General features: G+C 39.5%; 1 protein-coding gene across 3 annotated transcripts in view; it reads right to left on the reverse strand.

Moving 5' to 3' along the window:
* LOC104657356 (phosphatase and actin regulator 1-like) overlaps window positions 1–23,204 on the reverse strand; it is a 224,333-nt gene that overhangs the window by 193,444 nt on the left and 7,685 nt on the right. The gene's annotated exons all lie outside the window — the stretch shown is intronic.

The following is a 23,204-nucleotide window of genomic DNA, read 5'->3' on the forward strand; positions in this document are numbered from 1 at the left end:
CCCAAAGGAAATAGATTGCAGCGCTGATTGGCTGATTTTGGAATCAAGGAAACTTTTCTTTTTATTGACAGCTTTTAACGATTGAGTAAAGTATACTCCTGTAAATGAAATTTGGAGCACATTTCTTTCTCTCTTCCTGATTTCTCCAAAATTTAGAAGCTATTTCTGAATATTCTTAACTTATGGCAATATAGTTGTTTGCATAAGTGCAATAGGATCTGCTTTCTTTTGCAACAGGACACAATTGGAGAAACTGGTTATTTTACCAAGGCTTTGATGGGAATGGTGAGGTTCCCTTTAAGGAAGCAAATTCAACTTATAGAGCCAATAAAAGCCCCTTGGGAAAACTGGCCTCATACCTTGCCTACATAGTACCTGTACAGGGCTCCTGACTTGTGGTAAGTAAAGAATAACACTTTCTGACAGGCCCAGCAGCCCCAGGTTATCTAGGGACCTCAAGAAGAGAGGAATCATGTAGATATTTAATGGTACAAAGCCATGGCTGGACTCGACTTTAGAAAACTCTTATCTGAGTTTCTTTATGGAATAAAGTTCCATCAAAGCCAATTTAAAAGCCTATGTGAAAAGTAATTATTCTTGCTGCACTTCATACAAATAATCAGGGCAAGTATAAGACTAGATTTACTTTGGCAAATAAATTGGTTCTATTATGATTTGTCTTTAGCAAAAGTGGGAGACTGGAGAGAGAAAAATTATGTTTCAAGAACTATGGTTCACCTGTTATTAGATTCTAGTGTCATCAGTTGTTTTTACGGTTTTTTTTCCCCCCTGCAATTTAGACTAACCCTGCTTATTCTTGTGAACTAACCAGTGATCTCTGGGTGCTGCTCAGAAGAAACAAAAGGGATGAGTAATGTAACAATCTGGATCAATACTCTAATTCTGGGCACATATTGGAATCAGCTAGTGACTCTATATCAGGTTGATTCCAACAATTGCCCAGTTCATGGAAAGCCTTCTTATTTAGTTTACTTGGAATAATTTTCCTTTACTGTTGTGGAATATATTTGCTGTTGTACTCTTTGTGTAGGAATGCAGGATAAGCTTACTGAATATTATATTAAACTGAACACTTATTATTCTTCCAAATATCATCTTTTGTCAGATCTGAGAGTTATGAATGGCCCTTGCCATGTGTATGCTTTCTAACTGTGCTCCTCTCTACCCTGAGTACTAGAGACCCTAATAATTAAGAATATCACCACCCCTATTCAACCTGAAGAAGTTATGGAAGCTGGATCTTTGTTCTTCTACAACCCTTAGGATTAAGGGTTCCCTTGTAAAAAGGGAGGGGGGAATGTCAGAGGCATTTGAACCAGAGCGAATCCTTCTTGAATAAGGGCTGGGTAAAATAAGGCTGAGACCTACCAGGCTGCATTCCCAGAAAGTTAAGCATTCTAAGTCACAGGAAGAGATATGAAGCTGGCACAAGATACAGGTCACAAAGACCTTGCTGATAAAACAGGTTGTGGTAAAGAAGTCAGCCAGAACCCACCGAAACCAGGATGGCAAGTCAGCCAGAACCCACCGAAACCAGATTGACCTCTAGTCGTCCTCACTGCTCATTATACCCTAATTATAATGAATTAGCATGCTAAAAGACACTCCCATCAGAGCCATGACAGTTTACACATGCCATACCAACATCCAGAAGTCACCCTAAATGGTCTAAAAAGGAGAGGAGGAGCCCTAAGCTCTGGGAACCTCCCACCCCTTTCTCCGAAAACACATGAATAATCCACCCTTTATTTAGCATATAATCAGGAAGTAACAGTAAGTATAAGCAGCTGAGTGGCCCATGCCTCTGCCAATGGAGTACCCATTCCTTTATTCCTTTGCTTTCTTAACTTTATTTTGCTTTATAAAAACAGACAAAAAAATCCCCCCCAAAATCACTTTTTTCTATATATTAACAAAATTAGAAAATGAAAAAAATAAAGTACCATTTACAATAGCATCAAAACCATCAAATATCTATCAATAAATTTTTAAAAAGATGAGCAAGTCCTCTGCATGAAAAACTATAAAACATTACTGAAAAAATTAAGAAGACCTGAGTGAGTGAAAAGTGAGATAATATGCAATAATCAAGCTCATGGATTGAAAGACATAATATTATCAAGGCATCAATCTGGTCACATTGACCCATGGGTTCAGTGTAATTCCAATCGAAATCTCAGTGGGGTTTCTTTTTCTTTCTTTCTTTTGGAATTGAACAAGCAGATTCTAATATGGAAAATGCAGAGGAAGAAGACCAGCACAATCTTGACAAATAAGAATAAAGTTGGAGGATTACAGTAGGAGATATCAAGACTTATTATAAAGACAATGAACACAAAACGAAAGTAAGATAAATAGATCAACAGAAGAGCATACAGAATCTACAAACAGACCTAGATATGAACAGTCACTTGACTATGACAAGGGTTCCACTTCAAGATCACGGGGAAAGGATGGACTTTTCAAGAAGTAGTTTGTGGTTACACAAGTATATATATGGTGGAAGAAAATAAACCTTGACCCATGCCTCACACAAAACTAAATTCCACATGGATCATGGACTTAAATATGAAAGGTTCATAATAACATTTCTAAAAGAAAAATTTTTCATAAAAGAATATTTTCATGGCCTTCGAAAAATTTTTAAGCAGGGCATAAAAATCACTAATCACAAAAGACTAGATAGACATGCCGATGCCATTAAAATTAAGAACTTCTGTTCATCATAAGACACTATTAAAAATGTAACATATTAAATAAAGTACGTGAGATAAACAGTGCTGGTTGGGGCATTATTGCACTAAATGTTTATTTAGATAAGAGAAAATATTTCAAATCAATAAGGTAAGTTTTGATCTTAGAAACTTAAAAGAAGAAGAAAAAATAAATCTAACCCAAACAGGAGGAAGGAGTTAATAAAGATAAAAGCAGGTCAAGGAAATTAAAAATTTTAGAAGTTGAAAAATAAATGAAACAAAAATATCATTTTTCCAAAAAAATTCAATGATTAATTAAGCCCTAGCAAGACTTGTAAAGACAAAAAGAAGATACAAATCATCAATATCAGGAATTAAATAGGAGTTATCACTATGGATCCTAAAACTATTAAAAGGATATAAGAGAATATTACAAGCATCTTTCTGTTTATATATTCAACAACTTGGTAAAAATAAACTACATGCCCACTTAAAAAAAAGAAACAAAAATGAGAAAGACACCATTAGGAGATTGGAAAAGCAAGCCACAGACTGGGAGAAGATATTTTCAATACATATTTAACAAAGGACTTATTACCAGAATATGTAAAAGATCTCCTTAAACAGCAACAAAAAGATAGCTCAATCCAATTTTTTTAAAATGGACCAAAAACATGAGGCTATAATCTGGCTAAAATTTTAAAATCAGTTAATGCCATTATTGGCGAGAATAAGGGGGAACTGGAGCATCTATGCAATGCTGATGGGAACATAACTTGTAAAGATCACCTTGGAAGACTTTGTTTACATAAACATGGGTAAACATACTAGACCCAGGACATGAACCAGCAAGTCCACAGCAGATTTATTCATAATGACCCCAACCTGGGAACAATCCATCAACAAGAAAATGTGTAAACATAATTGTAATGTCTTCATACAGTGTCAGACATTAAAAAAAACAAACAAGCAAACAAAAAAAAACTACTGCTACAGGCAGCAACATGGACGAATCTCTTAGATATGATGTCAAACAAAAGATGCCAGACCCGAAAGACTACATATCACATGATTCCATTTACATGAAGTTCAAGAATATGCAAATCTCATGTACCATAATAAAAGGTTGATGAGAGAAATGTCTTGGAAGGGGCACAAAGAAATAATTGAAATGTGGGAAATTGTATGTGGATTTGGGTCATGGTTGTACTTTTTAGAAAAGGTGATAACTTTTGTAAAAGTTCAAATCACACACTTTATATTTGTGCATGTTGCTCTACACGTGTTATATATCACTGAAAAATAAGGCCCGATGAAGTGACCCATGCCTGTAATCCCTTTGGATTTACTTTGGGAGGCTATGGCAGGATGATTGCTTGAGCCCAGGAGTTTGAGACCAGCTTGGGCAACATTGCAACACTCCATCTCTACAAAATTTAAACATTAGCTGGGCATGGTGGTACATGCCTGTGATCAAGTTACTGGTGAGGCTGAGACAGGAGGATCACTTGTGCCTAGAGATTAAGTCTGCAATGAACCATTTTTGTGCCACTGCACTCTAGCCTGAGCAACAGAGTGAGACCCTGTCTCAAAAATAAATAAATAAATAAATAACTTATTTATTTATAAAAATCTTCCAGCTTACAAAGATGCAGAAATCAGTTTGAGAATTACTGCATTTAAGATAAGTACCAATACTTAGAAAAACACACTATTAATAAATATGAAATTTAATTAATCAATTAAAATAATGTATTGATGACTTGGGCTACCTTTATACATATCAGCATTTCACTATTTCAAAACTCTGTCTTTTTTTTAGGTGTGTCTCACCCTTATTTTTAGGCTATCATCATATCTATTTCTGATAACGATGATCTTTTAAAGATTCAGCTCCCAGCATTTTGCGCTGCATTAGAAAAAACAACAGAACAGCAGATAACTGAATTGGAAGCATATGTAAGGCATAAGAAAAGAATGTTGACAGTGGGCTTCTTGCTGTGGACAGTTAAGCCTTACTATGTCTTGTTAAAACAGCATTCCCCAAAATACAGAGGACGTGTCACAAGAGTGCAGCAGTCAACTTGAAGGGACTCATATGGGTCAAATCTGGAACAATTTGAACACAAAAATAATGACATCCACTAGTGAATAATAAACCATTATATATGGGTACTCATTAGTTTTGATAATAAATGGATAGATTAAAACTGGTTTCAAAAAACATAAATAATATAATAAGCTGAAGATAGGGGAAGGCTCTTGGTTTTGTTCGTTTGTTTTTGGTTTTGTTTTTGAGACAGAGTTTCACTCTTGTTGCCCAGGCTAGAGTGCATTGGCGTGATCTTGACTCACTGCAACTTCCACTTCCCAGGTTCAAGGGGATTCTCCTGCCTCAGCCCACTTGAGTAGCTGGGACTACAAGCGCACACCATGACATCTGGCTAATCTTTGTATTTTTGGTAGAGACGGGGTTTCACCATGTTGGTCAGGCTGGTCTGCAACTCCTGACCTCAAGTGACCAGCCTGCCTTGGCCTCCCAAAATGCTGGGATTACAGGAGTGAGCCACCGTGCCCAGCCTGGCTCTTGCTTATACTAGAATGCATATAGATGTATATATACATATATACACACGCAGTGTATAAACGTGTGTGTGTATATATTTTATGTGTGTGTATGTACACACACGTACGTGCACACACATGCTTTTACACTCCTCTCTAGACAAATAGATCAATAGAGACAAGCGAGAGCAAATGGAGTAAGACTTTATTAATAGGTGAATCTACACTTGATCTTAGCCAAAAGACCAAGAAGCAATTTGTAATAGGTGAACCTGAGAAAAGAGTACATATCTATTCTTTGTACTATATCATTTTTGCAAATTTCTGTATTTTTAAATTTTTTTTTTTTTTTTTTTTTTTTTTTTTTTTTTTTTTTTTTTTGACGCTCTGTCGCCCAGGCTGGAGTGCAGTGGCCAGATCTCAGCTCACTGCAAGCTCCGCCTCCCGGGTTCACGCCATTCTCCTGCCTCAGCCTCCCCAGTAGCTGGGACTACAGGCGCCCGCCAGGTCGCCCGGCTAGTTTTTTGTATTTTTTTAGTAGAGACGGGGTTTCACCATGTTAGCCAGGATGGTCTTGATCTCCTGACCTCGTGATCCGCCCGTCTCGGCCTCCCAAAGTGCTGGGATTACAGGCTTGAGCCACCGCGCCCGGCCTAAATTTTTTTTAAGTTAAAAAGTGATTGTAAGAAAAAGCGTGTTTATTCTTTTCTATTTAGGAGAGTTTCCAAAGGTTAGAGATGATGCCCCACCCTTACTTTTAAGTTTCTCTGAAATATTATCATTGTCAGATAGTCCCACAGGCTGTGGACAAATACAGTATTGATATTAAGGGTAGTATGTCCTAGACTTACTGGCAGTCTTTGAATTTTTGTATTGATTCTGGTATATTCTAGCCAGGCAGATTTAGAATCTGGGCTGTATAGATGAAGTATATTTCACCGTTTTGCACATCTAACATGAGTTAGAAATATAAGAACCTTTACACCTCACAATTAAACCCAGTACAATATCACTAGTTATAGTGGCAATATTGAAAATCATTCATGAAAAGCCACAAAATGTAAATGATGGGGATGAATATCATTAACTATAATAACCCAACTTTCAGTAATAACTTGCTAATCTTAAATAGGTTTCACAAAAATACACCAAAAAGTTTTCTGGACTTTTTATTACAACTAAATTTAGTACGTAGATCCTGGAACATTTTTCTTTTCTCTGCATATGCATACTTTGCTAGAAAACAAAACATCTGAGGAAATGTTATTGGTACATCTCAGTTCTCTCTGCTTAAACTTGTCGTTAAAGGAGCTGTCCACTACACAAAGTTCTGATATTTGTTCCCTTTTATATGTGGCTGATTCTGTGGGCTACACGGGGAGAGGAAGTGGCTGCCTTGTTTCTACTATTGCAGCTCAGGGTTCCAGCTCCACTGTGTTCCCCTGGGCCCCAACTTAGGTCTTTAATGTTGCACAGCTTCAGGGATACATCATTCACTTTATAGAAAGAGTCAAGTCCACAACTTGTGCAGCCATACCTTGAAGGACATAGCTCCCAAAGAGATGGAAGCCAGCCCTGTTTCCTATAACAATACGGGCCAATATTGACTTTGCTCTAACTCTTCTTTAAAGTGTGAATACGTAGCTTTTCTTGTTGCCTGTATATAGATGAATGCAAGATAATTCAGTAGCTACCCTAACACTGGTATGATGACTTCTTTCCCAGAGAGCCTACATAATTATGCAATATTGTGCCTAATTTGAAATTACTTGATGATGTGAGACATATTAACAAAAACTGTTTACATGTATGAGCTATGTTCCCTCTTTCTTTTGAAATTGTCCTGCCTCTGTAAAAATATGTGTATTGCGGTAGCCAGCTTCCAAAATGGCCCTTGATGAACCCCTACTCTTGGCACTCATGCCCTTATGTAGTCTCTTCCTACACTGAATTAGGCTTGATCTCTGTGACCACAAGAATACGCTGTAAGTGACGGTATATCACTTCTGAGGTTAGGTCATAAACATAAAACATCTTGTGGCCTCTGCCTTGCTTCCTCTTTGGGATCTTGCTTTGGGGAAGGTCATTTGCAACGTGATGAGACACACCAGCAGCCTATGGAGAGGCTCATGTAACAAGGCATCAAACCCTCCTGCTAGATGTCATGGGCATAAGCCACATGACTTATTTAACTTGAAAGCCTCAGTTAAATTTTCAGCTAACTACAGCCCCAGCCAACCTCCTGACTGTCACCTCAGACCCTAAACCCGAACAGCCCAGCTAAGACTCTCCTTCGTTCTTGACCCACAGAAACTGTCAGATAGTGTGTTTGTTGTTTTAAGTCACTAAGTTTTGGGGTAATTTGATACACAGCAATAGAAACATAACTGTGGGTTCACAATGGACTCAGAGCATCAATTGTTAATGCCAAATACTATCTATGTCTATCAGAAAACTGAAATCTTAACCAGTTTGATTGAACTATTAGCAAATTTTAAGACAGAAAACAAAAATTAAATGACAGTACAAACCTTTCCAGTGGAAAACCTTTCTTTTCCTTCTTCCCATCTTATCATAGCTAAACTCCGCCCATCCTCTATGGCTGGAATGTTTTTATTACCGTCTCCAGTACCACCAGGAGAGTGTAGTACCTCTCTTCCTTTGTCTCTGCTCACCTTGTGGCAGTCTATAATTTTCACTTTGTATGAATATATTAACAAAATAATATGGGTATTATTTTTCTTCCAGACAATAGGAAGTAATGGCTAACAGCACAATCTTTGAGGTTAGTCCTCCTGAGTTTGTGTCCAAATGTCATACTTAACAGTTGCATGCTTTCATGCAGGTCACTTACCTCTTATACATCTGTAAGATGGGACTAACATAGTACCTACAACTTGGGGCCATTACAAGGATTCAGACATAAAATTTACATAATCTTTGGCAAAGGAAATTCCTGATAAACATTTATTATGTTAAGACTATTATTACTAGCCAGCTCCAAGCAAGGCTGTGGCTGAGAAATTAAACCTTGGCATAATTCCCAAGCTTATTAGACCTTGTAAAAAAGTTAGTGAGCTCTCCAAGCTTTGGCTTCCTTATATGTAAACTCAAAATAAAATAAACTCTCTCACTGGGCCTTGGGAGGACAAAACATTATATAATAAATGCAAAACACCTAACATAGAGCCTGACAAATGGTAGGCGGGAAACAAATGTTCGTTGCTTCCTTTCCTCCCAGTTTCTTAAAGTAGACACTGTGCAGAGGGGCTGGGGGCTGGCTGCTAAATCATGCTAGATGCAGAAAAAGAAAATGTGCTTCAGGCTTTGTATGTTGAACTGAGTTGGGCAGAGACTCAAGCAGATTTCTGTTATTTAAATGTTGAGCATTCCTTATTTAGATATATAAGTCACTTTTCCAATTTTATTTGATAGTACAGGTAACATTAAAACTCATCTATTTTGATTTTATATCTTCCATGTGACTGATTTTCAATATAGTTGCTGTAATTAATGATATCATTTGAAATCTAAAGGTTCTAGTATTTCTAATTCATATTCAGTGTACACACCAGTGATATATAATAGGACATATCTTTGCGTGGCAAACTCCTGGGCTTAGTTACTTGCAAAATAACTTTAGAGGCAAAGGCTGCAGGGGCTTTAATCCCATTTAAGCCCTGTATACAAGAAGACAACAGGATGCAGAGATATGGGCATGGATGAGACATTGAGAAACTGGGTTCTGGCTCCTGCTCTGCTACCATCTACCTCCATCTGGTTTAGCTAAGCTAGTTCTCTCCAGAAAGGCAGGATGTTGTAGGGGAAAGCTGTGAAGGCAGAAAGACTCATGTTTGAATCCTGGCTTCACCTCTTCATAGTTGTGTGGTATTTGGTCAGTTTTTGATCATTCTGAGGTTTAATTTCTTATAAATTGGGGGCAATAATATCTAACTCATAAGTTTATAGTTTCAAATGAAACAAATATGCATAGATTCTGTTATATGTTAGGTATTTAATAAACAGTGTTTGCTTTTCCTGTCTTCCCTAAGCCTCAGTTTTACTACCTGTAAAATGAGCTAATTAAATTAAGTCCCTTCCAGCTCTGATGTTCTATTACTGTAGTAATTATACTGTTAAAGGAAACATTACAAATATTTGGCATTTGCTCATGATGCATAATAAAATGCATCTATCTATGATGAGGAGAAGACATATTGTGCTTGTGGAGGGGAAACAACATAAAAATTTCTAAATGTATGAGTCTAAGAGGGAAGAACAACCCAATATAGATTACATAGATATTTTATTTGCATTCTGTTGTGTCTACAGATGGGCTGATGACAGTGATTAGATCACAGGGTATTAGTCAGAGACTCTGTCTAGTAAATAATGGCTGAACAGATCCAGGGACATCAACCCAGCTGGCAAAGTCACCCTTTGGGGAAAAACAAAGCATGGTTGCCCTTTCCATCACAGCCTAAACTATGTCTGGTTATTTCATAATTCAGTTAGAATGAACTACTTCAAGGTAAAAGGAATTATTTTATTGTTTAAATTAAGACACAAAAATTAAAAGCAATAAATCTGAGGAGCTTTACTTAGGTTAAAAAAATCTGTGTGTGCCATGGAATACTATGCAGCCATAAAAAGGAATGAGATCATGTCCTTTGTCGGGACATGGATGAAGCTGGAAGCCATCATCCTCAGCAAACTAACACAGGAACAGAAACCCAAACACCACATGTTCTCACTCACAAGTGGGAGTTAAACAGTGAGAACACATGGACACAGGGAGGGGAACAACACATACCAGGGCCTATTTTGGGGTGAGGGATGAGGGGAGGGAACTTAGAGAATGGGTCAATAGGTGCAGCAAACCACCATGACACACATTTACCTATGTAACAAGCCTGCACGTTCTACACATGTATCCCATTTTTCAGAAGAAATAAAAATAGATAATAATAATAATTAATAAATAAATAATAAAAATAAACAACACCAAAAAAATCTGTGTGCTTCCATGTGTATAAAAAGAATATAAGAATATTCACTAGGTTGTAAAGAATACCTATTTTTAGATGATGGGGCTAGTTGAGTTCTGTTTTGTTGTTTGCCTATTTTTTAAAAAAATTTTCTATAATAACTATATGTTGCATTGGTAGTGAGAGGGAAAAACAAGTTATGTGTATCATAAGAAACTCCCATGGAGACTCAGGCAGGTTGCCCTCCTCCCCCACCTCCCAGGAATTGCAAGCAAATCACATATTCTGCAACTCAGTTTAAGGGCCAGAGGCCCCACCATTCCATTTTGATAGTTCCCCCTACCCCCCGCAAAAAAAGGTAAAACTTTCCTTTAAGAAGTTGAACCTGAGTATAATGACATAAAATGGCTCCATTGCCACATTTGTATCGCACAACATGGAGACATTCTACCTTTGAGTGTGTGGTGACACATGAACATCTGTCCATCCTCACATGCCGGTACATGGATGTCTTTGCTAGTATTTCCATGGTCTCCAATATAACATAGGACCACCAGTTGCAGTGGGAAGAATCTAAAAGCTGAAGATTATAATTCTGGCTCCATTACTAATAGCTGTGACCTTGGGAAGTCACTTGATTATTAGAAACATAGATTACTTCATCTGTAAAATGGGGTCAACATCATGTGCCCAATAATTTTCCTTTTTATAGATAAAATGAGATAATAAATACAAACTCCTTGGCACATAGTCTGAGTCTGCTTACTCTCCTTTCCTTTTGCAATTTCAGTGTACACATCCAGACTATTAAGCTAGCATCAGATATGAGGCTAATGTAAAAATAGCTCTTGCAGTATGATGTTTGGAATGTGGTCTTGCTTTTCAGAGACAAAAATTCAATTGGGCTAAGCCAAGTAGTTTCTTCTCTGCCTGTCACCTATCAAATTTAGTCAAACAGTGCGTAATCAACTAAATGAAACAGAATATATGCCTGCATGGGTTTTAAAAAGGTAATATGGCTGGGCATGGTGGCTCACACCTGTAATCCCAGCACTTTGGGAGACCAAGGAGGGTGGTCAGGAGTTCGAGACCAGCCTGGCCAACATGGTGAAACTCCATCTCTACTAAAAATACAAAAATTAGCCAGGCATGGTGGCAGGCACCTGTAATCCCAGCTACTCAGGAGGCTGAGGCAGGAGAATTGCTTGAACCCGGGAGGCAGAGGTTGCAGTGAGCCAATATCATGCCACTGCACTCCAGCCTGGGCAACACAAGCAAAACTCCATCTCAAAAATAAATAAATAAAAAGGTAATATTCTGCATAGTATTCCATGGTGTATATGTACCACAGCTATAAGAAAGAACAAGATCATGTCCCTTACAGGGACATAGATGGAGCTAGAGGCCATTATCCTTACCAAACTAATGCAGTGACAAATACCACATGTTCTCACTTATAAGTGGGAGCTAAATGATGAGAACACATGGACACAAAAAGGGGAACAACACTCACTGGGGCCTATTGGAGGCTGGAGGGTGGGAGGAGGGAGAGGGTCAGGAAAAATAACAAGTGAGTAGTAGGCTTAATACCTTGGTAATGAAATAATCTGTATGACAAACCCTCATGACATAAGTTTACCTATGTAACAAACCTGCACATGTATCCCTTAACTTAAAATAAATGTTTTAAAAAGGAAGGTCTATTTTTAACCAGCTCCAGCTAAATCCCCTTTTTCCTCTTCCTTTGCAGCATTTTGGAACAAGCTATAGTTCTATACAGTGATCGAGCTGCATTGAAGTTTTTCTTTAAAAACACTTAAAAAAAAAAAAAAGACCTTATAAGTGTTAACTGAGAATTTTGCTTATTATAAAAATACAAACCAGAATTTGCAATAATCTTAGTGACTTCAAACATTTGACTCATGTCAATATTTCAAATAGAGTATTAATTGTAAGTACTGGTGCTAGAAAGAAAATTTTGTATTTATAGAAAAATCTTTTCATTTAAACAATCTCCCAATCTTCTAAATAATGTGAAAGGAAAATTAAAGGCCCAGTAGAACCACATATTCAGAGGCCAATGTAAAACGTATTAGAGAAATTATTTTAGGAGTTACCGAGGAATATAGAATATTTTGGATGGTTTTCCAACATCTCCATACCAAGCTTTAGATCCGTGGAACTTATTCCATACTGGTAATCAAGGATTGGCTATTCCATAGGATCTCCAAACTCAATATGCTTTAAATAGAATTTCTTTTTCCTGCCTTCATCTTCGTCATCTTCCTGTACTGTCCCTTCAGGAAAGGGCTGTCTCATTCACTGAGCAGGCCCAAAGATAACATGTGGGAACATTCAAATAACCTCTCTTTCACTTTCTGTCTGCCTACCTTGTCACCACATAATCAGGAAAAGAATCTTCTTAATATTTCTAGAATCCTCTCCCCTTTTGAACTCTCCCAGCCAGTTCCCTCTTTAGGCTTTCTTCTTGTTTGAATCACTGCAATAGCCTCCTGATGCCTCTGCTTGCCGCTGGTCTTCCTCCCCAGTCTGTCGTCTATATTAATGATCTCTATAAAAGCAGACCTGATAACATCTCCTCTGTATTCGCTGCTTTAGTGGATTCAGTATCAGCTTTGGGATTCCTTGGTCTGGCATGGCACAGCCTCACGTGCCATGACCCCTGCCTGCTATTCTAGTCTACTCTTTTGCCATTCTCCATCTCTACAATATAACCTGTCAGCCTAGGCAGAGTCTAACACGTGCGGTTCTCCAGATGGATCACCCTCTTCCCAATGCCTGTTCATGCCTTATCACAGGCCACTTCACACTGCCCAGAGTATTCTTTTTTATCCTCCCTCAAATGCAAGTGAATTGTCATCTCACCTTGAAGCCAACTTAGAAACAAAGCTGCATCGGTGATAAACTACAGAGTTTGCTCTGATGTCAGAGGAAATCAATACAGTTTAGCTAATGTTACCCGGAGGCAGAACGATACAGAGAATACTTTTGGAATTTGTTAGTAATTTTATTTTAAAATCAAGGTTGTGCTGCTTGTTCTTGTTCTTGAGTTTTAAGGCTGTTTCATGTCTCCAAATGGCTTAGAAATTTGAATTGGTAATAAATGGCATCAGAGAAAAGAAGTGATGGGGTGGGTGGGGGTCTTTCTTGGGAAGCAGAAGTCCTGCCTGTTTCCTCTGAGGCTTGACAAAATGAAAGCATAATTAACATAAGGGCTGACATTTATTAAACGTATCAGGTGCTTGACATCTTGCTTGGTGCTTTATATTTGTCTGTTTCTAAATTTCAGTCATTCCTATATGACTTTTTGTGTATTTCGCTGTAGCTAAGTGCCATCTAACCTATTATTTACTTAATATTATTCCTTAAATTGACTTAATCAGCCTACTTTTTCCTTTTCTTGTACTGCTTGCTCTAAGCAGAGGTTTGTAAGTGTGCAGTGCTGGCTATATATTCTTATATTTTAATTAGTTTTTCTATTTATGGTTTTCTAAAATACCATAAAATAAATACATGATTATTATGAAAGAGTTTACGTATTATCTGAAAATTATATATTGTACCATAGTTTGTGAAACTATGGTTCATTTAATCCTCAAAATAACCTGTTGGGTTAAGAATTCTTATTACTGTCCTTTGCATTCAAGAGGGAAAGGTGAGGCAGAGAGAGATTAAATAACTTGCCTAAAGTCACAAGCTAGGAAGTGAAAATCATCCTTCGAACTCAGAGCTGTCCAATTCTAAAATTTAAGTCCTAAACACTATGATATTCTTAAGCAGATATGGGAAACTATTTTATTCGTACCCCCAGTTTTGTATGTGCCATAAATATAACTTTGTAAAATTCCAAAGGTATGTAAAAGGAATTAAAAGTAAATACAAAAAATTTAAATAGTTGTGTAGGGTTGATTTTATTCTTCTTCATGTTTTTAAAGACAGAATCTCGCTCCATTGCCCAGGCTGATGCAGTGGTGTGATCACAGCTCGCTACAACCTGGAAGTCCAGGGTTCAAGCAATCCACCTGCCTCAGCCTCCTGAGTAGCTGGGACTACAAGTGTGCACTACTATGCCTGGCTAATTAAAAAATAAATGTATTTTGTAGAGATGGCATCTTGTTATTTTGCCCAGGCTAATCTCTAACTCTTGGCCTCAAGCCATCCACCAGCCTCGGCCTCCCAAAGTGCTGGGATTACAGGTGTGAGCCACTGTACCTGGCCCTCTCCTTTCTTTTCCCTTTCGGTCAAAGGCATTAACACTCCCCTTGCTTTGCTTTTATGATTGAACAAGGATATATAGATCTTGAAGATAACTCTGTTCAGTCCTAGTATTTCAGAAGTCCAATTTAACACAAATATTCATTCCATGGTTTTGCATAAGTGTGTGTGTTTAACTGCTTACTGAGAAATTCTTAAAAATATTAAAAATGATGTTGGCATGGGCTGATTTTGAAGTGGTAGGCTCCCTATCCTTGCTGCCATAGGCACAAAGGGTGGTACCAACATTTTTGAAAAAACAGATTTGTTTGGGCAAATGAGGAGTGAGAATGATTTCCCCAGCACCTGGTGAATTGTTTATGCTAATTGGGTCATGGCTGGCACTGGGTGAGTGTGGGCTGCCTCTCATTTGTGGTATGTGATAGCAGGAATGATTAATTGATTGAAATTAGTTCATTGTATTTTCACATCATTTTCTTCCTTTCTGGCTCTCATTCTCTCATTTTCTCTCCCTCGTCCTCTCATCCCCATGCCCTACTTTATGTATGAGTCCTGGATCACAATACGTGGCAAAGCAGATCCTTGCTGGGGGCAAAGGCACTAAGAGCATCGAAAGGCTGTGTGCAGTTACATTGTGGGCACCGAGAATAGGACTTTGTGTGCAGAGAATCATCCTGTTCCCAGGACACACTCCAGAACAGGAGGGTTGGATTCAATGGTCATCTCTGTATCTATGGAGTTGGCAGGCTGGCTAGCTCCACGTTGTTTTTTCTCTTGATCTTCCTTCACTGTCTTTTTCACACATCGTGTTCCCTGTATCAAACACAGGTTTGGAAAGCCTGGGTGTCAGCAATTAGAGGTCTGAAATGGAATGAGTGGGCAGTTAGGGTGGGTGGTAAGCTTGATAGTTAGTTTGTCAGCTGTGAGTGAAGTGCCATATACTGCTTCCTACTAAAGTGATGGAGAAACAACAACAACAATAAAATTAAAAAAATAAAATAAAACAACAAGTATTTGTTGAGGGTGATGGCTCAAGCACCACGACTGGAAACAATAAAAAAGAAGTTCTCATCTGAAGCACTTCTCAGAGACAAGGGTCTGGAAAACAGTATGATTACACATCAACTATTTGGATAGCAAACCAACAAAAATATAGGATATTGCCTAGCAGGACTCTGAGGGGCAGGTGGGAGGACATTAGAAAGGAGAATGGAAGAAGTTATAACCCAGTTGACTAATCGTGTCCAGATGGGGATTGGGTTGGCTCACAAGCACTGATCCTGCCTCTGCCCTTCTGAAGCAAATCAGACCTGTAGGTCTAGATATGAGCCATATGTAAGGTCATGATGTGAAAGGCTCAGGAGACAGGCATGGAGGAAGGAGACAACCCAACTTCCACTTTGCAAGTCTCCTAAAACACCATGGCCAGGCTTCCAGTGAGTGGTTCTCAAGGTGTGTATTTCCAGTGCGTGGTTTAGATGGGTGTCTACACCCGCCTTCCTTTGAGTCTGGTTAGAAGCTGAGTGGTATGGTAACTAGTTTGAGGATTAATCAGCCAAAATGTATAAAAACTAGACTAAGCAGTAAACATCTAAGAAGGAAGGGAAAAGGGGATCTCAAGGTGCAGCTCAGAGCTGGCTTTCTGGACATGTTCAGAGCAGCTTTTGAACTGAACTCAATTAAGCTCACCGCAGTAAAAGTTGGGCGTTTGCCTATTCCATAACTCTGCTTTTAGGCAAAATGAAAACTCTATCATCCAAGACTATTCTACATCAAAAAGCCCTTTTCAGAAGAATGCTACTCAGGGATCCCTGGAAATCTGTTTTAAAGGATTAATTTTTTCAAAAACAGACCTAAATTCCCCTGCTGTATATTCTTACTTTTGTTCTGTCTTATACGAGATGCAGCAGAGTTGATGACTTGCTTCCATTGCCTATATCTCGATGTATTTGAATACTATTTTTGCATGTCCTTTCCTTCAGTCTTATGCAGGCTCCATTTTCAACTAAAGATTTTAATTCTTTAAAAGTCTTAGGAGATTCTATTTTCTAAATCTTGAATCATCGCACCCTTTCCTGCAGTCCAAAATGTATCTTCATACTATGTACCCATAAAAATGTTAAAAACACAATTTTTTAAAAATTATTTTATAGTGTAGATTTAAGTGTTCTCACTCCATCAGTTCAATAGAGACATTTAATAAATGTTAATGCCTCTACTGTATAAGAAGGATGACACTAAGCACCGAGAAGATGCTATTTTGCTATTTAAGGAGATCACTGTGATTAAGGTAAGTCACAGACACTTAAGTAATCATAAAACAAGAGTATCAATAACTAATCAATAACAATAGACAAGGTACTAAACACTTTATAGGCATACCTCACTTAATTCCCAAAGCCTCCTATGGATTCGGAGCTAGCATTATATCTATTTTAATGAGGAATCTGAAGTTTAAAGAAGTAAAGCCATTTATATGAGCTCATGCATCTAGCAGGTGGTGGAGGCAGAATCATAGATGATGACAGTGGCTGTAGTGTAGGTGTGAACAGCTGTAGTATAGACAATGGAAGGAAGGCCTGGGGAAGTCAAACAAAGCTTCACAGGGGAGGTGACAATGGGCCTGGGTCTCCCTGTAAGCACAGCAAAGGAAATAGTAAGAGCGCATTCTGTGTTTGTTACTACTGTTCCTGATTTTGACCTAATGGAGTGCTACCAAATGTCTTTGTCTCTTGGGGCCATGTTTAGAAGTCCCAGAGGTTTAGATTCAGGTTTAGAGTATATTTAACTCAAAACTAAAGATTCAAAAGTCAGCTGTTCTTACCCATTTCACAGAGTGGGCAAAGAGTGGAGGTGGGTGGAGGTGTGAGGGGAGAGAGGGGATTTGGATGAATTCCTCTTTATTTTTAAAAACAACTTAAAGAGACTCTTAGCTGCTCACTGTGGCATTCATCAGTTGTCAAAACTGGCATTTCCCTTTGTTGAACAAGACAATGTAGATGACAGAAAAGGTGCATTATGACAAGTAACAGTGACAACTGCGCCTGGTTCGAATGCCAAGTGTTATTTTAAATGATAAAAGAGGAGGAATCATTAGCAGGAGTCACTAGGATTGCCTAGTGACTTTTGTCACTTGGCTACCTTTTAATGTATTTTTCCTTTAGAAGGTAATTTAAATGTCCAAGGATATTGATGGTTTTTGAGAAAAGAAACCTCATGCAGTGGGCAGGGCATGGATGTGGTAAAATGAGATCTGGTTTTCTCTCTGGTGTCTTCTTTTAAGCTGTGTGATTTGAGGTCCCGGCAGAATGACTCTGAACCACAGGTTGACCATCCCTGGAAGTGTGGTTTGGTCAGGGAAGTTACCTTCACTGATCTGCTAACTAGATGAGAGGCTACCTCTGCCTGGAAAGCAGCATAAAATAACTTAAAATAGCTTGGGCTTTGGAGTCAGATATGTTTAAATGAAAATCCTGAATCTGCTGCTGTCTGAATGTACAGCCCTTTCCAGATACTTCACCTTAGTAGTCTTCAGTTTTCTAGTCTGCAACATGAGCTTAGGATTCCCGCTTCCCCAAGTTCCTTTGAGGATTAACAGATACAATGAATATACAAGGGGCAACCTTGATACATAGTCCTTTTTATTTTTATATTTATTTATTTATTTATTTTTTGAGATGGAATCTCACTGTGTCACTCAGGCTGAAGTGCAGTAGCGCCATCTCAGTTCACTGCAACCTCTGCCTCCTGGGTTCAAGTGATTCTCCTGCCTCAGTCTCCCGAGTAGCCGGGATTACAGGTGCCCACTAGCATGCCCAGCTAACTTTTGTATTTTTAGTAGGGATGGGTTTCACCATGTTGGCCAGACTGGTCTCGAACTCCTGACCTCAGGTGATCTGCCCGCCTCGGCCTCCCAAAGTGCTGAGATTACAGGCATGAGCCACCGCGCCAGCCCATAGTCCTTTTTAAAAGTCCGTTTGCATCTTCCCCGTGGTTGGAATTCATTTAAAAGGAAAGACCTAGATAGAAAAAGTTATTCAGGCAAGAATAGCTGCATGATGCTAAAACCTTTTACTATGAAACAAAGGTCAGTAGCTCTCAGCCCTGGCTCCACATTTGAATCTCATGGGGGCAATTTAAAAGATTCCCATGTGTGGGGCTTATCCCCAGAGATTCAGATTTAATTGGTCCATAGTAGACTCTAGCATTTAGGTTGTGAAAGCTCCCACATGTGGCCTATAATCCCTATAATCCCAGCACTTTGGGAGGCTGAGGTGGGAGGACTGCTTGAGGCCAGGAGTTTAAGACCAGCCTGGGAAACATCGCAAGATTCTGTCTGTACAAAAGCTTAAGAAATTAGCCAGGCACGGTGGTATGTGCCTAAAGGTACTTGGGAGAACGAGGCTGGAGGATTGCTTGAGCCCAGGAGTTTGAGGCTGCAGTGAGCTATGATCCTGCCACTGTACTTTAGCCTGAGATGACAGAGCCAGACCACTCTCTCAAAAAAAAAAAAAAAAAAAAAAAAAAAGACCAAAACAAGGATTCCAGGTGATGTTTGTAATGTGCCCTGAATTCAATTGCTGCTTCTCAAACTTTAACATAAATTACCTGGAGATTTTGTTAAAATGCAGATTCCGATTCTCTAGGTCTGGGGTGGGGCCTGAGATTCTACATTCCTAACAAGCCCCAGATCAATGAAGCTGGTGCTGTCAGTCTGGGACCACACTCTGGGTAGCAAGTGACTGATAATCCATAACGGTGGTTCTCAAGCTCCAGTATTCATCATAAAAACCCATGGGCTAGTTGAAAATATAGCACTGGAGCCTGGGGCTGGCCTTCCCAGGGTCTTTTTCTCTTGGTTCAGGAAGAGAGCTAAGAGAGTTCCTAGCCTATAATGTCCATTTTAACCTAAAAATCTCATGGTGTTAATTTTGTGATTTTATAATATGTCTTCTCTTCCAGTTCAATTGTTCACTACAAAATTACAGAGTCTGAAGTTGAGTGTGTGGAGTAGCATTGTCAGAAACGTGAAACATGGATGAGCTCAAATTATGTGATGCCAAGACATGTTGATATTTGAAGCCATGTGTATCTCTGACCTCTGGAGTTCTCCTTTTCAGTTAAATGGACTTCCGCAGAACTCCCTTCGTGTTAGGATTTATCATTGGCAAACGACTCACTGGTTAGTCAAGAGAGTCTCCTTCACTGACAGGAGGCAAACAGGATGACCCTATACATTTTCTGCTCTCTGCAACATAGCATACCTTCTAAAGCAGAATCATCAAAGAGGCAGCAGATCTCCCCCATCTTGAGGTCAAACCAAGGGAAAATGGAGGTGGGAGAAGATAACAGGTTCTTTATTCAGAAGAATAGACCAGGCACCTTTGAAAACCTCAGGGACTTCCAAAAGAATTTATCTCATGATAAATTGCCTTTTTCCTTCTTTTTCTTCTCACCCTCCTGGATTCCTCTTGCTTTAACTAGCTAAAATATCCTCTATTCAAGGAAAGGCTATTGCCACTTTCCAAGAAAAATCTGAAAAAGCAACCCTGTGGGGATTAAAAGCAAAATTCTGCCATTGTTGCTTTGGATAAATATTTTGCACATGACTAATACAGAAGGTGTTATCTTCCTGGAACTTTACGAATTTCTAAATACATTGATATGAGGCTGTCAGGTGGGAAATGAGAGAGAGAAACTCAGATTTTCTTGCTTTCCCCTTTAAAAACATTTACATCTGTAAAAACTCTTGATCAGTCAACAGAAATATCTGCGTGACAGTGAGAATAGACCACTCAAAAACACAATAATCACACAACAGTTTAGCCAAACAAGCCTTAGGTCACCCAAGTTTTAGATACTTAATCCCATACTGTACTTTCAAGTGGGCCTTCTTTTTAGAACGAGTTATCAAAATGGGGCTACTTGGCCTTACTAATATCCTCTGCACTGGCTGTACTGGTTGAACAGAGAACTGCCATGTGGAGTGATTCAGCAACAGCATGAGACCCTAATTGTCTCAAATGCGTTCCTCAAGAGCTGGCCACCAACTTGCTCTCCTTCACTGGTCCTCGGGGCCTTGCCATTGGTTAGATACAAGCTTGAGTCAGGCCAATGTATGCATCCGGTTTGGATGGGAAGGGTGCAGGTCATGGTACTCAGGCCTTCACCTATCCACTGTTCCTTTATTAGGTCTAAGGTCTAAGGGGTGCTGGTTGTCCAGGACAGACTGTGGAGTCTGTGCAAAGGGGAGGGAAGCTACAGTGGAGGAACCCATGCAAGGCGGTGACAAGCCCCAAGTAATGGTAAAAGCAGAACTTGAGAAAGGAGCCTCCCAAGGTAATAGGTCCCGTGTGCTGGAGATCTAGGGAAGGTGTTGGAGGGAGAGGGGCTCTCATCTTTAAAATGAAATGAAGAACAAGACAGATGGGAAGCAGCAAGATGAGCTATTTTTCAGTTTTGCCCTGAGCTGGGTTTTGACAAGACAAGAAATGAATCACTGCATTTTTAAATGTATTTAAAATGTCTATTTTTTTATTGCTAGAAATAGGTTTAACTTTTATCAGACCACATTTCTTGTTTGCAAGGCAGTGGCTTCATTGTGAAGTGTTTTGTTTGTTGTTTGTTTTTTTGACAGTCTTACTCTGTCTCCCAGCTGGAGTGCAGTAGTGTAACCCCCACTCACCACAACCTCCACCTCCTGGGTTCAAGTGATTCTCCTACCTCAGCCTCCCGAGTAGCTGGGATTACAGGCGTGCCACTGCGCCTGGCTAATTTTTGTATTTTTAGTAGAGATGGAGGTTTCACCATGTTGGTTAGGCTGGTCTTGAACTCGTGACCTCCGGTGATCCACCCACCTCAGCCTCCCAAAGTGCTGGGATTACAGGTGTGAGCCACTGTGCCCAGCCCATTATGAAGTTTTAAATAGCAGAGGATGGCCTTTTGCCCGGGATTTTTACTTTATTGATTTGCTTGTGTGTAGCATTTCTTATGTGGCAGACACTGTTTTAAGCACTTTAAAATCTTACCTCATTAATTCTCTTAACAACCTATGAATTAGGAACTATTACTGTTTCCATTTTACAGAGGAGACTGCAACCACTATATCATCCTGCCTCTAATGTTGAGGACAATGTTCCTGTTCTGAGGTGGAAGAACAGAAAACGGGATTAGGTGCGCTGGTTCGTAAATGCTGTCCCTAGACTGATGAACTGGCTAGGTAGTCATCCCTGGAGCTCTTGCTTACAATGCAAATTTACAGGCCTTACACCTGGATGTCTGATTCAGGAAGACTGGGGGTTTTGAAACACTGACCTAGACAATGTGTGGGGGAACCCTTGCCCTTCCTGCAAATCCAGGAATCCTTGATTGAAACATCATCTGATTACTCTAATATGAACGTGACTCCAGGGAATAACAGTAGCTTATGCTGCCACCTCCCATGCATTTTCTAGTCCTTCCAGCTCCGGTGTCTAAACCACAGTCACTGATGGTGACAATTCTGACCACTCCACCCCCAGCTCCATCTGCTGACAACCAGAAGGCTGCTTTGAGTCCTCCGAGCCTCCCACATCCTGCCTGCTTTCCTTCCGTAAGAGCTTGGAGCCCACAGTCTTCTTAAAGTCTTAAACCATCCCCACAGCCTTCTTAAAGTCTTAAACCATCCCCACAGCAAGACAAAGTGGGCATCTTTATTCCCTATAGTTAACCGCTGCCCCCCTTTCTGTTTTGCCAACAGCTATGCGGTTCAGCGGGATGACCCCGCCACAGAGCATTATTGTCTCATTCCAGTAGAATGGACCAATGATGTGTTGTAGCAATGTGTGACCTTGAGACTGGAGAAGGGATTGAGCCTAACCTCATCTCTCACCCTCTTCCAGCCTCCATTCTACATCTACTTCCAGCATCTTCTTACTTGCAGAAACAGAAGAGGTTGGAGGTCCTGGCCAGTCTCTCACTCTTTTCCTTCTTCACTCATATTTTTATGTCTCTTTAAGTGGCTGAGAACAGCCATGTTGACTTCATACACCCAGAAGGTTGAGGAGAGTTTGTTATTATATCACTTTTGCTAATTTCAGGTCTGCTGATGATGACCTCAGCAAATCAACCAGATCATTTCTAACCCATCTTGACTTTAAGAAGACTGGGTCATGCTCTGGGAAATGGAAGCAGAGAAGGAGATGGCTTGCAAGCCCCCTGAGGTTATCATGATAAATTGGCTTAAGAGGGAGGTAAAAGCAATTCAGAGGACCACTTGGGAAAGCCCAGACAGGATATTATCAGTGGCCTGTGTGAAGTTCCCATCACCATCTAAAGTGAAAGATGCCAGAATTATAAAAACTGACTGCATTTTTTTCTCAGCTCTGCTTTGTGACTTCTAAGAATTCAACTGCTTTTCTATTTTAAAATAGGGACATTGTCCTCCTTCTCAATGCATCACCTGCATCATTTGGGACATGCCCATCATCAGGGTGCTTTGACTGAACACCTTAAACATTTCATGGAAAACAGAAAATATGTGTAAAAAAAAAATCTCCTAGTCACGAGATCCCATATAATACTCCAGCTTCTTTCTTTAATATGGTGGGAAAGCGTTCTAAATTCCCGAACAGAAGGGCAAGAAAACTGTAACCTAATTGACCATCTTGAAACATGTAATAAAAGCAGACACATTAGCCACACTTCACAACAGGCTTGC

This window comes from Rhinopithecus roxellana, chromosome 4 (assembly GCF_007565055.1).
Source record: "Rhinopithecus roxellana isolate Shanxi Qingling chromosome 4, ASM756505v1, whole genome shotgun sequence".
NCBI classification, from domain to species: domain Eukaryota; kingdom Metazoa; phylum Chordata; class Mammalia; order Primates; family Cercopithecidae; genus Rhinopithecus; species Rhinopithecus roxellana.